The sequence below is a fragment of the Nymphalis io genome, chromosome 3, assembly GCF_905147045.1.
Source record: "Nymphalis io chromosome 3, ilAglIoxx1.1, whole genome shotgun sequence".
Classification (NCBI taxonomy): domain Eukaryota; kingdom Metazoa; phylum Arthropoda; class Insecta; order Lepidoptera; family Nymphalidae; genus Nymphalis; species Nymphalis io.
This window is the reverse complement of record NC_065890.1, coordinates 6,922,068-6,937,554: the sequence shown is the minus strand read 5'-3', so window position 1 is coordinate 6,937,554 and position 15,487 is coordinate 6,922,068. Positions and strand designations below refer to the sequence as shown.

At 31.9% G+C, this 15,487-nt stretch overlaps 1 non-coding gene across 1 annotated transcript; it reads left to right on the top strand.

The window, feature by feature from the left end:
- Positions 1-4,525: 4,525 nt before the first annotated feature.
- On the top strand, positions 4,526-4,617 carry Trnai-uau (transfer RNA isoleucine (anticodon UAU)). Its single transcript is given in 2 exon segments — positions 4,526-4,563; positions 4,582-4,617. It is a non-coding gene; the product is annotated as a tRNA-Ile (tRNA).
- The last annotated feature ends 10,870 nt before the right edge of the window (positions 4,618-15,487 follow it).

The window sequence follows — 15,487 nt, the reverse complement described above, 5'->3', positions numbered from 1 at the left end:
TAAAAATATAATATTCTCTAATAGTTTCTATGAAATTCGAGACTATATTTGTGACATTGGTTTTGTTTTATTTCAACATTGTTATATCATGTTTAGTCAAAATATTCTCCACATCAGCACACGTGACTTTTGCATTAAAGTTGCCAGTATGCAGCGATCACGTGCACGGTGCAAAATAAACATAAAATCATACATATTACGTCCTATGTAGTAATGAACTAAATCCAGAACAATACAAAAGCATTTGTTGAATAATAATGTAAAACGTAATATCGTTTTACATGTACATAATCTACAATTATTATATAACATTTACAAAAAAAATCTTTGGAATTTTTGTTCATTATTACTTAAGCGGACGTTTAGAATAAGTAAAACTAAATGTTTTCTTGAATAGTTAAAAAACTTAGAACCACTATAAAAAGTTATTTAATTGAAATTTTTTGTATCTAAAAACAAAACAAAATCTCGCTTGGATAGAAATTAATATAATTTCAGTTACTGACACTTCTTTTTTTATAAATTATATGTATTTTAAAATTACATGACGTAACGCAATTCACTTTACCTGCGAACGGTTTTTATTAAACATATCGATAGCATCAACCTTGAAAAATTCGGATGAGATAAGTAGGTAATATTTATTCAAGTATTTACATTTACATAGGGATCTGTGAAATATCTTAAGCAAGCAAACCGACAAGTCTCACTATTAGCTTTATACCTTTTTATCGATAAATTTGTTCTTGATTTACTGTACCCATACAGATAAACGTATACCATAACCTTGATCTATCTACATTGAAAAGTATATCAAAATAAAGGTGTGTTACGTTTACGTACAGTGCTATTGAACAACTTTAAGTATTACTGACGTATTATTATTTAACTTGTAAAGAGGTAATATTTTCCCACAAATATCTTTCTCATGAAAGATCCAGATGTTCCATGATTTGTGACGGATTGAACAATTTCTTTACCTGCACCTTCTAGTTCACTTTAACCGTCAATGAATTGTTAGAACTATAATAATGAAGTAAATAAATTTAAAATAATATCTCGTATCAAAGATTTCATTTTTGCTTTACATATGTAATATATGTATGAATAATATACATATTTTTTTTTTTAAATCATAATCGATATAATGTTTGATTACGATTTGAACACAATGGCATTTTACATTCTTAAATTGATGACTATTAAACAAAAAGTATTTACTAAGTTTTAGCTTTATATGCTGATTAAACGAATGCGTATCAGATTTTCTAATTAGACCGAATGTGTAGGCTGATTTAGGCTTACATTGTGGTGTCGGCATCGGTTGCGCAGCGCGGGCGCACTGGCGGGCCGTTATCGACTTCGACTGATCGCGTCGTGTTAATTACTTTCATTAAGGGCAATTGTCCTGCTCAATCGGACCGATCAGTCAGTTTGCCGCCATCCAATATTTCCAGTTCAGTCAGTGCCGTTAAACTATTTTAAATTTGTATTACGTACTACATATTACATCGTGTAAGATGGTTTAACCATAAGCACCTGGGATATTTACCAAACTATCAACAATGAATTTTTTTATGTATTTTAGTATCGATATAGAAAGCAAATACCTATTTAATCTTTTAATAATATTTGCCTTACTGAGCGCCACTCCAACATACATATTTCGTTTGACATAATACCCCGGAATCATGGTATTAGATACTTTTAATTTTTGTGACTAAAATTATTTACAGGTTAACTAAAAAAATAACAATAATTAGAAATAATTTATTATTTATATGGAAAGTACTCTCAAAACAAAATTTACCGCATTGACTATTTTTTTTTAAATTAAGTTTATTTTCATTATTGCTTTTGTAACTTGTAAGTTAATATTACAATGCTACTTATGTATATATAACTTATTTATTGATATATAGTTGTATAAATATGTATTTATGTACCAATTTGGTTGCTAAGCAAGTCGCAACATTTTGTGAAAAAGGTCCTAGATTTAGTTTGTGAGCGCTGACTAATAGTTTAGTACAGGTGTATAAAATATGGCAGCAAGTTTAATTTATTGTTATTTTTCCTTAATATAATTGTTAGGTTTATGATAATATATAACAAGAGTCAGCGTTTCAAAATTTTAGAACACACTTGTGAACAACAAATCTGTGTGTTCTAAAACTTTCATATTGAAAATTCCTCTGATTGTCATGATTGTCGCACACGGGTATGATAAAACTTCTGACTTATTTTAATATGTTACATATATACAAAAGATCTCCAGTTGTATTGTACCAGTCAACCTTCACAACGCTTAATACCCTACAGAAGAACATCTCATGTCATTTTTATGTTTCTTTCAAAAATCAGAAGACATTACGAGACGTTCCTACTTAAGGTAAATGTTTTAAATAACTGAGTGCGAAAAAATATTGATCGACTGACTATAACTATAATCACCGAGTTGAACATAAACAGTTTTTAGATTAAATCACTACTCAAATAATTGGGATCTGAATCAGCTTGACACTTACAACGTACTTACAACACGTAGAGGTTGACACCTGATGAACAGTAAGTTATGTATGATATTACATAATCAAAAACGTTTATTGCGAAGTTAGAAGGTTGAAGTTTAAGTCTCAAACGCAATTGAACTGTCTGTTGACCTTGACCTGTTGAACTGTTTTTTGGTCCTTTTAATCATGTGATTAAAAGTACCAAAAAACACAATTGTTAGTCCCTTATTTTGTATGGGTAAATCCAGTTCATAGTTAAAAATAAAATATTGATTGTAAATTACATTATGTTTTCAAAAGTTGTGTCTAATCAAAAGCATAAACTTTTCTCTATAGAAAAATATCACGAAATGCCCTCTATGCTTCACATTTTTCTGATTTAAACTCGTCAGTCGTTATGCTATAGGTTATATAGATGTTGAAACAGTTTAACTGCGATGTTGTTATAGAAAACGCTTTTAAGGAATTCATCGATGGTATTTTGATCTTTTTTATACTATATATATATAGGCAGTCAAATATCCTAATGAGTAGTGATCACCCATAGCAGTGACCCATTGTTGTTTGTGATTTTGGAAGAATACCTGACGAGTGGATGGCACCAACCAAGACGACAAAACTGGTACCATATACCATTACGTCAATATAATCAGAAAAATATTGGTCAAAATTATAACAGACTGGCAATCAATACTTTATTGAATAAAGGGGATCATAACAATTTCTGTCCAACCACATATCGGCAACGGCGGAAAATCTATCGCCTGGGTCTAGCCCACTGGGCAAGAAGACATTATGGTGTAGGCGAACGTGGATGTCCACAGGTGCACTCTCTATTCTGTCAGGTCCATAAATTGACGGAACAGCAATATTTCTACCTGACCAAGGTTCAGGACAAACAGCTTTACGGGTTTCCCAAGGCACGAGCCAACCAGTCATCTTTCGAACTCCAGGTCACGGAATTTCTAGATCCAACAACTGATCTATAAAAACATAACAACTTTTATTGACCCGACCCGGAATTACAAGCTAGCCACTATTCTAACAAATGCTTTTTCTCCTCTTAAGGAGAAGCTTACACGACCACGCTGCTCCAGTAGTAATTCGTAAATGAGCGAATGACGTTGGCGCTTGCCTAGATTCGATCCCTAACAATGAATTTCGTTTAAGATCCACTATCCATAAAAAGCAATCTCTGCGACTTCTGAATAAACCTCGAGAAAAAAAAAATTACGTCATTCTAATATTAGTATAAACTATACCTTACATAGTCGAATGCCTTTATTGACTGCATAGTTAATATAGATAAGTAGTAAATGGTATTGGCCGTAATGCAGTGCCGGTGGCAGAGTACAAGTAAGGAGCAGCGAACAATAAAGTATATTCCCCGATCGGTCATTAACATATCATTTGCTGCGCGCTAATCGAATGCCCCCGGGGCCCAGTTGTATCGGACAGCTCGTACCTCCACGTGAGACTCAGAAACTTAAATTCTTGAGTATGATATTCCTTCACGCGCGACATAATTTATAATTAATTATTTATTAGAGATTACTAGTTCTACGACTTTTAAATAATTTATATGTATATATATACATATATATATAATATATATTATACCATATATAGTTATTATACCATTTATAGTATAGTTAGTTATTAACGAATATATATATTGCATATTACACTTTTAGAAGAAAAATATGCGTATCGTGGCATTTATATTATAATTTTGTTTCGTATCATATTAATATTGTAGCAGCAAAGTATAAAGTATAAAAAAGTCTCTCTAATCAAATCTATCTGCTTAAATGTTATAATTTATTTTTCATTTACCTTATACAATACAACATAACACCCATAGATAAACATAAAATAAAATCAAATAAATTCAATGCATGACGTAATCAAGTTCATTATAACGATGGATAGATAGGGCACTAGAAGCGGAAGGCGCGGGAGGGGCGGGAAGAGACGAGTGGCACGCGTTACATAATTTCGCTCATCTGTTCATCGCTCCAGTGGCGCAATTGGTTAGCGCACGGTACTTATAAGACAGTGTTCGTGAGCAATGCCGGGGTTGTGAGTTCGAGCCTCACCTGGAGCATATTTTTTTACACGTTAAAAACTCACGAATTTATCAGACTTTATTATTATAATTAATGTTTATTTAAAATGACTATATTTGTATTACAATAAAACATTGGTGAAATATTGAAGTTTTATCTTCATTTCCACAAGTATGAATACGAATCGAAGTTTTACATTATTATCAGCAAATAATATCGATTGGTTCACATACAATATTTTATTTAATGTGTGTATATTATAACTGAAGTAAAAGAAATACACCATTAACAATTTACGTGTGATGAAGTTATGTGATGAATTAAGTAAATGTCATGTGTTATTTTTTTTTATTGCAACACATAAAAAAAATAATGACAATTAAAATTTCACGTATAATGTTGTGTGACAAAAGCTAAGAGCTAGAGATGAAATGGATTAGACAAACTCAATTAACAATTAATTAAAAATCTGTATTTACAAATTAAATTAAAAATAAAATAATCCATAATATTAAGAACAAAAACAGGAGAAGTGTTGAATAGATATATACCTTTATGTAAAATGGATTCTTATCACTTTTTTCATTATAATATATAAATAATATAATATATATATATATATATATATATATATATATATATATGATATTGGTTATGTCGTGTAAGAAATAAGTAAGTATCTTAAAATAATAATTAAAACATTAAATGGCATTAAAATATACAAAACTATCAATAAAGAAAGTGTTAAATTAAAAAAAAACTTCTTTTTTTTGTAAAAAAAACGTAAGAAATATGTTTTAGTAGAATTGGAAGAAATATTGGGTAACTTTTCGATATTCGGCCGAATACCGAATATTGAGTAAGTATTAGACTAAATAATTAATACTTACATTCAATTAAAAAATAACAAAAAAAGGAAATTAGTCATCACTTTCATAACTATTTAATAGTTTAGTCATCAGTTGATAAACGCTAACAAAAAGAAACTACTTTAAGTACTTACTTAAATTACACTACGTAGATATAAATTTAAATATATATATATATTATTAATAATAATAACAGACGTTAATGAGATTTTGATACAAAGAGTAAACTATTTAGACATTTTTGTAGTAGCGCGCGAATTTCTCTTAATCATGCCATATAGTTATTATAGTATCCGGATTTTCGACTATTTAGCCACACAACTGATCGGTGTTGGGTCTGAGGCCGAATATATCCATTTTAACAGTATTTTTAAGGTATAAACAAATAATAACATGAATATAATTAATGACATTGCACCGATACATAGAAGTTTATAATAAACGTATACATTACCTTAATTATAGATAACCGTGACCGCTGTCGTTACAGCATAATGTAGTTCATTCGGTAGTCGGAGGGTGCTCGAGCACGACATTAGTAACTAATCTACTCGGTGCACGGCTCGCGACCTCATGCTCCTGACCTGCCCGACCCTCCGATCCCCGCCTGCGCCCGCGCATCGCACTCCGCCTCCCTGCACACTACAGTGCACTACACCACCTCGAGCCATTTGTTTACTCTTGCCCTCATCTGATTACAACAATGGAACGGTCCTTTATGACACGGAAACTCGTGTTACCTTTCTCCTAATCGACTGTACAAAAACATTAAGTAATATCTTGAGATTCGCGGGAATTCTTGAAGTAGTTGTTTTTGTGACCTATTTTTTTAAATACGTCGCCCCGACCCGACACACCGACCCTTAGAAATCGTGAGGAATGTAAATCGTTGACCGTGCGCGAACAACCCCTTAGTCCAGTCACAGACTATCAATTTTTTTAGCATCCACGCACGAGATGCTATTCTTGGTCACATGAATGCGTGCACGTTTTAAAAGAATGTGAAGAGCTCACGCCATAAGAAAAACCCATTTAACCGATGCCACCACATCTCTGATACGAGATTTCTTTACAGCAATATAAGAATTGGTATGTACAGTAACAACGAAATAAATATTAGATTACCAATTGATATAAAGTAGAAAGCAAACAGAACAAAGCTGGAAAGCAATAAAGATAACGACTCGTCGAGATATCACGTGATCAGCAATAATGTAGTCTACAGTCTCCACAGCATAGACATGCTTTGACAATAACATATCGTACAGTTCATACTGCACGCTATAACTTACCGTCAAGACCAAGCGAACCTCTCAAATAAATTTCTATCACCATGTCGCAATGGAATGTTATCTTATAGCTTAATTATTGAACTTTTGGAAAATATGAAATTATAATGTTCCGTTTATTTAGTTATCAGTAGAAAGATGTAGTACAATAAAATGAAAACATTTTTTTAGTTACTTACTTACCCGTACGTGAATTGGTATATCCGCTTATGATTTTGTGATCAAATACGAATAACTAACGCGGTACTTTCAATTGCTATAATAGCGTTCGTTAGTAGTGACGAAAAATATCGCGAGAGAGAGAAAATATACTTGTGATGAAAGATAATTTTAAATCTTTACTTTTAATATTTTACAAAAATTAGTTAACTTTTCTATTTAATTTTATATAACTATTGCCAGAATTTTGTTCTTAAATGCTGAAATTTTCACAGCTATGATTTGTACTGACTCACTTTAATAAATACGAAGTAACAACAACACGAGTTATTAACTTGTAATTTCTCTTGATTAGATACTTGAAAATATACAATGACCGGGTTTTAGCATTGACTTTGTTACCAACAAAGATCACGAATTGCTCCGCTTTCGCCACTCACAGTAGCTGTCCATGAATAAATTAAAAATATTCTTACAGCGCATTGTCAAGATTATAAACGGTAAACACGTTATGTTTTCATATCACTTTTGGGAATGGTTCCAAAGTAAATATAATTATACCGGGCAAGATAAAATAAGATACACACTTGTTATGTTTTAATGAAACTCAAATTTATATTCGTGACAAATTATGAAAAAAAGGACAAAACGTATTATTATTTTAATAAAATTTGACGATAAAGATGTTATTTATATTCGTAATGTAACTGGGCCCAAAATAGAAAGCACATAAGTTAGATTTCCCACAGTTAGCTCATTGACAGTATGACGAGTTACTCATTTATAATATTCTTATTTATATATAAGATTGCTTTATATTTTAATAATTAGTTTGTCTTTTGTTGAAATCGCAAGCGAAAACTTGACCACTTTGAATGATAAATACATTCCTTCAAATAGTGCGTACATAAGTACCTACCATTTATGAAATCAACAGTATTATTAACAGTGGTATTATAGATCGCATCATATCATAGAGATCAATTTAATTAATGTCACTTCGTGCATAGAAAGGTGTATGTATTTTAATTTATTGCTATTATTATTATTTTTTAAAAACATTTAGATCGAAATTAATATATACTTTATATTACTACACATAACGACTCAAGTAACCAACCAGTATGTATATTTAATCTTTTTTATAACTCTTATTTTTAATTATTAGATCGAATTGTCACAGCGTAAGAAATATATTTGATGACAAACTTTATACATGTTTACATTTAACAAGATTGTAAAAACTGCTCATTTCGATAAACCTTAAGTTTTACGATTCTAATTAACAAATTCTAATTTACAACGTCCCCTATAATTGCTGGTCGCAGCGACGTTGTTTATTCTGAGAAAATTGGCGTCTCTAAATCAGCGTTGACATTTATAGTCGAACAGTAAGTTCAAAGACAATGCGTTGGCAGATCGTTTGGGCATAATGTTCGGCGTTACTACAGTGTTAGGTAGTAGGTAGTAAACAGGAATCCACAAGCATGAGTCAATGTTGAGTGACGCGGGCGCCGGCGACGTCGGGTGGCGCAACATAAGTCGCCACCTCGCAACCTCGCCTCGCCATTCGGCGCTGCCCGATCCATCATACCACTTGAAGTGGCTGCGTGACTGCCCATTGTTGCCGCAAAATTGAGAATGGTGAATAATTTAACACCAATGCATTGCATAACAACTATCATTGAACAATTTGTTATAAGGAACTTATTTTACAAATATAATTAATGGGATATAATCGTTATTTCGTATATATAAAGTAATATGTTTTTATATATTTGTCTGGAAAATATTTTGGTTCTTTGAATATCTATTTTTATTATATTGAACATATAAAAATTAATTAAATATTTTAATGTTAATCATTTATAAATGAAAAATATTATAAGCGTTTTTTAACTATCGATTATTGTTAGTCAATTCAGATATTTTTATTTTCATCATATTTAGTCGAGAAAAACTTTTACAATACGAGTGATCTAACCATAAGATGGGCGGTAAGAAAAGATAGTCACGAATGACTGCGCTATAATAAAGTAATAGTTTTAAGACACAAAACTCATATGGAAGCAATAAGTTAAGACTTGTGTTTATATCACAAGGTTACGATAACGTAAGCATTAATGGCCCAGTGACTAGAAACACGTGAATCTTAACCAAAGATTGGGGATTACTTAATACATCTTGTTCGGAGGTTAAGAAAAACATCATTATGAAAACTGGCGGAATAGGCTTCAAAAATCTTTTCAATAGTCGATTATTACCATTATTTTTGCTATTTAACATTTTCGAGCGCTCAAAATGTCTAGACTTATTCTAGGCTGTCTAACATACTTAGATTGAGCTTTTTGTACCTAACTTTTGAACATGTGTCTTGCATATCATAAGTACGTAATCTATAATAGAAACATATTTAAATGACAAAAGTTATCGTCTCTTGTTAAATTAAGCTTTATAAATAAATTTCTGAAATAATAATTATTCAGGTAAAAGTATCTGACGAGGTCAAGTTTTAATGTATGTACAAAAACTAAATCTTTAACAAGTAATGTACACGTTCATGGCGAGCGGAGCGTAATACGATATTTATTGATTTCTGTCGGAGCGTCGCTTAATGAATGCGGAGCACATTTCACGATTTCTCACGATACGTTTGGGAACGAGATTTTTTCTCGTTTCATTTCTCTCCGCAAACAATAGATCACTGAACACGGATGGAGGGTTGGAAGTGCGTCGCGCCCGGTGCAATTGTGGCCAAAGCGACTTGGTGTATTAATAACCAAGAGTTTTGGCCGTTTTATTTGATTAAAAATTAAAAGAATTGTAATGACTACTTTACAATAATTATGATTTATTTTTATACCAGTACTAAGTATCTGCAATGAGTGCTGTCTCAAATACATGCCTTTTATGCAGTGTCTCTTTCTCGTTTACATGTCTTACATAAAAAAGCTTATCATTATTTGACCTTAAAACAAATCAATATTTTTTTATTACAAATCCATTCAACATTAAACTAATAGTCTAGAATTACAATATTTTTATTTAATTTTAATGTATATGAATTTTGAGAACATTCAGAAGCCAATACATTTGTAGGGCACTATACCGTGGGGTCGGTTACTCCCCGCGTCGAATATAACTTGTTGTGAACTAGTTCCACGATATGTAACCTGTTGAATTACTTCCTCATTTAATTATACAAATTTATTGCACTCTGTTCTGCACAAAATTATTCATACCGTAATAACATTATTCATGTTATGCGTATAATTTGAATCTACCTGATTTTTTTTTGTAAAGACATATATTTAAAAAAATGCGTTAAATATTTACATAACTTATGAATTGAATAGGTAATAGGTATTTTTATGTATTCTATTTATAAAATCATGGAAGGATTTCAATATCAAGGATTCAGTAGCACATAGGTAATCTTATCCAAAAATACCTGACCGATACATTTACATGTGTAATTATTATCCCAATTCCTTGCCTAATAAAGTACAGAGGAAACTGCTACCTGTCTCGTGAGAATTGTCAGCGGATGTAGCAAAAGGTGTCCCGTTTTTTACACGCGAAGAGATTTATATTGAAAGAAAGTTAAAATTAGGGATGATTCCGTCTCCTGCTCAGGGAGTACAAAAACATATTTAAGGTGTGTACTCATACGTAGAAATCTTAATGCTCGTCAGAAGAACGTCGGTTTCAAATTGTCCTAAGTATTTAACGATGTTAAAAAACTAAAACTGTTTTAGTATAACTTAACTGTTTCTGTAGTTCCTTATAGATTGTGGTTTGTTGATGGGATTAAAAGTCATAACATTATGTGTCTAATCATAACTGGATATATTCTGCATACATATACAATATCTTGGTAAAATAAAATATTGCATAAAATAAACTTTTTTTGCATATTATTGAAGTGACATTAATAAAAATTACGAAAATAAATAAAAAAATTGAATTCCAAAATTATTACTATTAAATGTTTACATGGAAAGGATGCGTTTACCTTTCATCAGCTATAGTATTACTTTCCAAACGCACATCAAAAACTACAGCAAGTAATATCTCTTACATAACTTGACAATACATTCGTCAGTATTTTTAAATTTCAAAACGAAGATTCTTACAATAGCAAGTAGTCCCCGTGTTCCCACACTGATCTATCACGATACGATCCGTACACTATTATGACTTTTATCACCTAATGCGATAGAAAGTTCACTAACCTTGATTTTGTTATCTGTATCATAATAAGGCATTAACAATATAAAAGCAATCTATCATTTGAAATTAATATGATCAGTGATCGGAGCGGCGCGGTGCGACTGCTCAGCGGTAGATATCTGCATAGCTGGGCGGAATGGCGGTTAATCAGGTGGCCCGTTATTTTACATTGTGCTCGCCGTGAGTTCGAACCCGACGGAACAGGTTGCTCCAATGACAAAGGAGCAGATTCCATCGTCCGCAATCCGCGTCTGCGGGCTCCACATTATAAATAGTTCCTCGGAATAATCCGTTGTTATACGTCACTCTGGCGCCCACCAGCGTGGCGCTGTTAGATATATTTTTTTATTAGTCTAATAACTTTACTAATATTAGCTTTATGATTATTCATAGTCATTCAATATGAAATTAATATAATGATATTTCCGATCATTATACTACTATAATATTATTTTGTTAGGTTATAATAACGTGTTTATACTTGACACTTATTATTTATTATTGATAAAATATATATTGTCTAGAGATATTAAGGCAAAACCGCTTATAAAAAAAGCAATGTGTACATTACGCAGAAGGTTATTTGACTGCGATAAACAAAAATATTTCCCACAAACAAAAAGCTATAAAATAAGCGTTTGAAATCTGCATAATGACAGTAGTAAAGCACAAACAATCGACTTTCGTTTAAAAACAAGGATCTGTGCGCCACCTGCGCCCAGCCTGGCGGAGCAATGCTTGAAGTCAATACTTTACTGCGAACCGGAACAATGGAGTGAAGGCTAGTAACAGTATTGTAAGAGCACGTGTAGCTAACAAAGTAAGCGTACTGTCTTGTGCTAGCACCTGATTTAAATTAGTTTATGAGATCGCTTTGTTAAGCGTAACTTACGAATTTCGTTTAAAAACAATTCCAATTTCAACGTTCATATTCTCTTATCTTTGTGTGTCAAATCATACTTTAATTCCTCGAATTCGATATATACAACTATACATTATTAAAAACAAGAAATATAATAGAAAATAACAATGAATCACAGCTGATGCGGCATATTCAAAGATGCATCAAGCCGATTACACACCATTTTAAAATATAAACGATCGTAACGCCCTGACTAAAAGGGTTAAACCTGGCAGCGGAAATTGATTTAAATTACACTATTAATAATTTTAATATAACATACTGCCCTATTTTTTTTTTTACTTCTGTTCCAGATAATGAAATTATACAAGCGCTAAAGTTCGGTCACAAAAAATAAAACCTTGTTTAGGCAACAACACATTTAATAACAGTTATTGATATTTGATTTATAAAACAAATACTCAATAATTAAGTATTGATTCTTATATTTGGCCGTATTGTTTTGTTTGGTGTATATTTATGATTTATTTTATACAAAAAATAATAATTAATTATAGGAAAGGAACTTTCAACGATTGGAGTAGAATCTTAACCCATTACTTGTGTTTGAAATAAATAATTAATAGGATTGTGTTTGTTTTGGTTAATGACTAAAATATAACATATTTTATTGGTATTATATTTAACTTTTCTTTATATACAATTCGGTGTAGAAGAATAGATATGTCACGGACAGTATCATAATTAGTTAAAAGAAAGATTAGATCAAAATTTGAGTATTTTTCGTTTAAATATTTTCTTATATCAAAATAAGTGAATAACAAATAATCACAACAATAGTATGTGTACAAAATCTAATTATTTTTAGAAATTATGTTGATTTTTTGACAAACAAATGTGATATATTATTAGCATCTATTAATAATAACCTGAATGTCTTATGGAACGAAGTAATAAAATAATTGGCTGTTGACCCTTTTGTCCAATTCAAATATAAAAAGTTTAATTTAGAAAATAGTGTATCAGCGGTCAATTACTGACCCAGCGGGCGTTATCCCGATTTTGGTTGAACAGATGGTTATTTTTTAACACTGCCGTGACGGGGCGCTGAGTGTTGAGCGGGGTTGAACCGGTGCGCCCTATAACCGTATAATTATATGTTGTAGTAACGCGCGCTCACACATACAATTGGCCTAAACGAGAGCCTTCTTTGACGCGCCGCCGATTACGCTGTTTTCCTTGAATATCCACGTGCGTACGATTTTATCACTTATACTAGTAATTACTTAAGCGTTTGTTGAGTTTAAGACTGAACACATAATTATCAAAATGCATTCCTTAAATCGAAATGTTTGATATATGCTATCCAGTTTTACTCAAGTACAGTATAAATATGTTTGATATTGTAGTAATCAAAATATATGATTTAATCAACAAATAAACATGTGTCTGTTCAACAAGTCACTAACTATCTGTGTCATCTATAGTTTACAGTTATATCGCACAAATGCCAAGGGCTACATCGATCAATCCAATGTTGTCGCAAGCGATTCTTAATCGACGGCTGCAGTCGAAAGTTGAGCAGCGACGTCGTGATTCCGAACTTAGCCTCCTTTGCACCGGTATACACATCGTTGTAAAAAACGTGGCGTTCGGCCCGTCTCGATAATCACAGAGACAACGTATGAAAACAAATTATTAATCTCTCAATCGTGACTAACGATTTCGGATCATCATTTACGCAAAAGTAGGTCGATAGTCCAGATTAATATTGGATCAATATTTGCGTGGTAAGGCTTTCAAATGTCGCAGTCGTTGATAGCTCACTGACCGGTGCTGGCATTATATCGGGGACGCCGGTCACGCCGCGATCCGCCTTTACTGAAACGCTGCCGCTACGACAACCTCATTTCTGACTTATCTGCACACAACTCGTAACCTTTTACAATATTATAATTATAAATTTAAGTGGTGAATATCTTCCTCCTAACGGTCCTCATTTAAAAGGTTTCAACTCTCAGATGTAAAGTAGCATCATCTTAATTGATATAAAATATCAGCGAGCTACATTTGTACGGTTATTATTTTAACGGCAGTATATAATATTGGTGGTTAAATAAAATCACGAAAGAACCTATAACCATAACCATTTGCTTTAAAGTTAAACAATGGCGATGATTTAATGAATCGAGTAAAAGGCCTTTCAAGCACATCATATTCTTGGATTGGATAACGTTTATCGTAGGCAGGTGCTAGTGAGCGGCAACAATAAATAACACCTCATAGATAGCAGACCAAAAAATGATTCTACTTAACACCTTGATAGATCGTTTTGACGGTTCAAATAGTTTACAGGGCTAATGAAACATAATAACCTACGATAAGCATCAGATGTGAAGTAAATTGTATTCATCGAAGACCTCATGTTTATGGTTTATTTTTTGAGTCAATCTGTTAGCGATTTACTTTACTTAATATTTAAAAAAAAATACAACAGTAATAAAATACATATCTATAATTACATAAATAAAAAAGTACCAAAAATAATTGATTGAATATCATCAATTACATTTTTTTAAATTAAATTTATCGTATATAAATGTATTTTTATTGAAATATTGAGAAATGTATTATAATAGAAATGATATTTAATGTAGTTATGTTTTTTCATTAACTTAACGATAACTCAATGTTAGCATTGGCTATAATCGTGTTCAATTAAAAATTTAATTTAATTGAACTTAGGTGAAGGGTATAAGGTATAAGGTCAAATGCTGACAAAAAGTAAGATTTGAATCTACACGACTTATATGAAAGCCACTGAAGTTACTCAACTTATTATAGTCGTTCGACAGAGTTGCAGTAAGCTGTCGCTTTATTAAAGCTTATTGTTTTAAGTTCGATATTGCTCCATGCGTTATAGAATACATCTGTATGTAGGCTAGCGAGATAATGATAGATAATACGACACAATGAAGCACGCGCCGCACCGGTTCGTTAGTGTAACTGTTGAGTCACGGACCCAAAGATCACCTGACGGGGTGCCTTTTGACAGCTCGCGATATTACATAGACCGCATAGACGCTGCCGATAGTTGCTGCGCGCTCGCTTGCCTCGCATCCAGTCGTCACTCAACTTACTAAATACATTCAAATAAACACAAAACAAACAATAATCAAGAATCGTAATTGTTGCGGTCTATCCCGTAATCACACGATCGTAAAATCGAACATTTTATATGAACGCAAATAAATCATTGCGAAATGAAGCCTCTTCTATAACCCTATACCCTATACCAAATCTATTCTAATCTTTTTGTTTCTAATTAGGTTTTTAATAGTCAATTAAGGATAGTGATTTTTAATTCATTTGTTTTTTAGGAATATACTTACTTTTTAGAAAAAAATAAACGTTATTTTCTTAAACCTGATACATGCAGAACTTCTAAAACTGTTCCCTTCAAACTGATATGAATAGTTGATACTGATGCTATGCA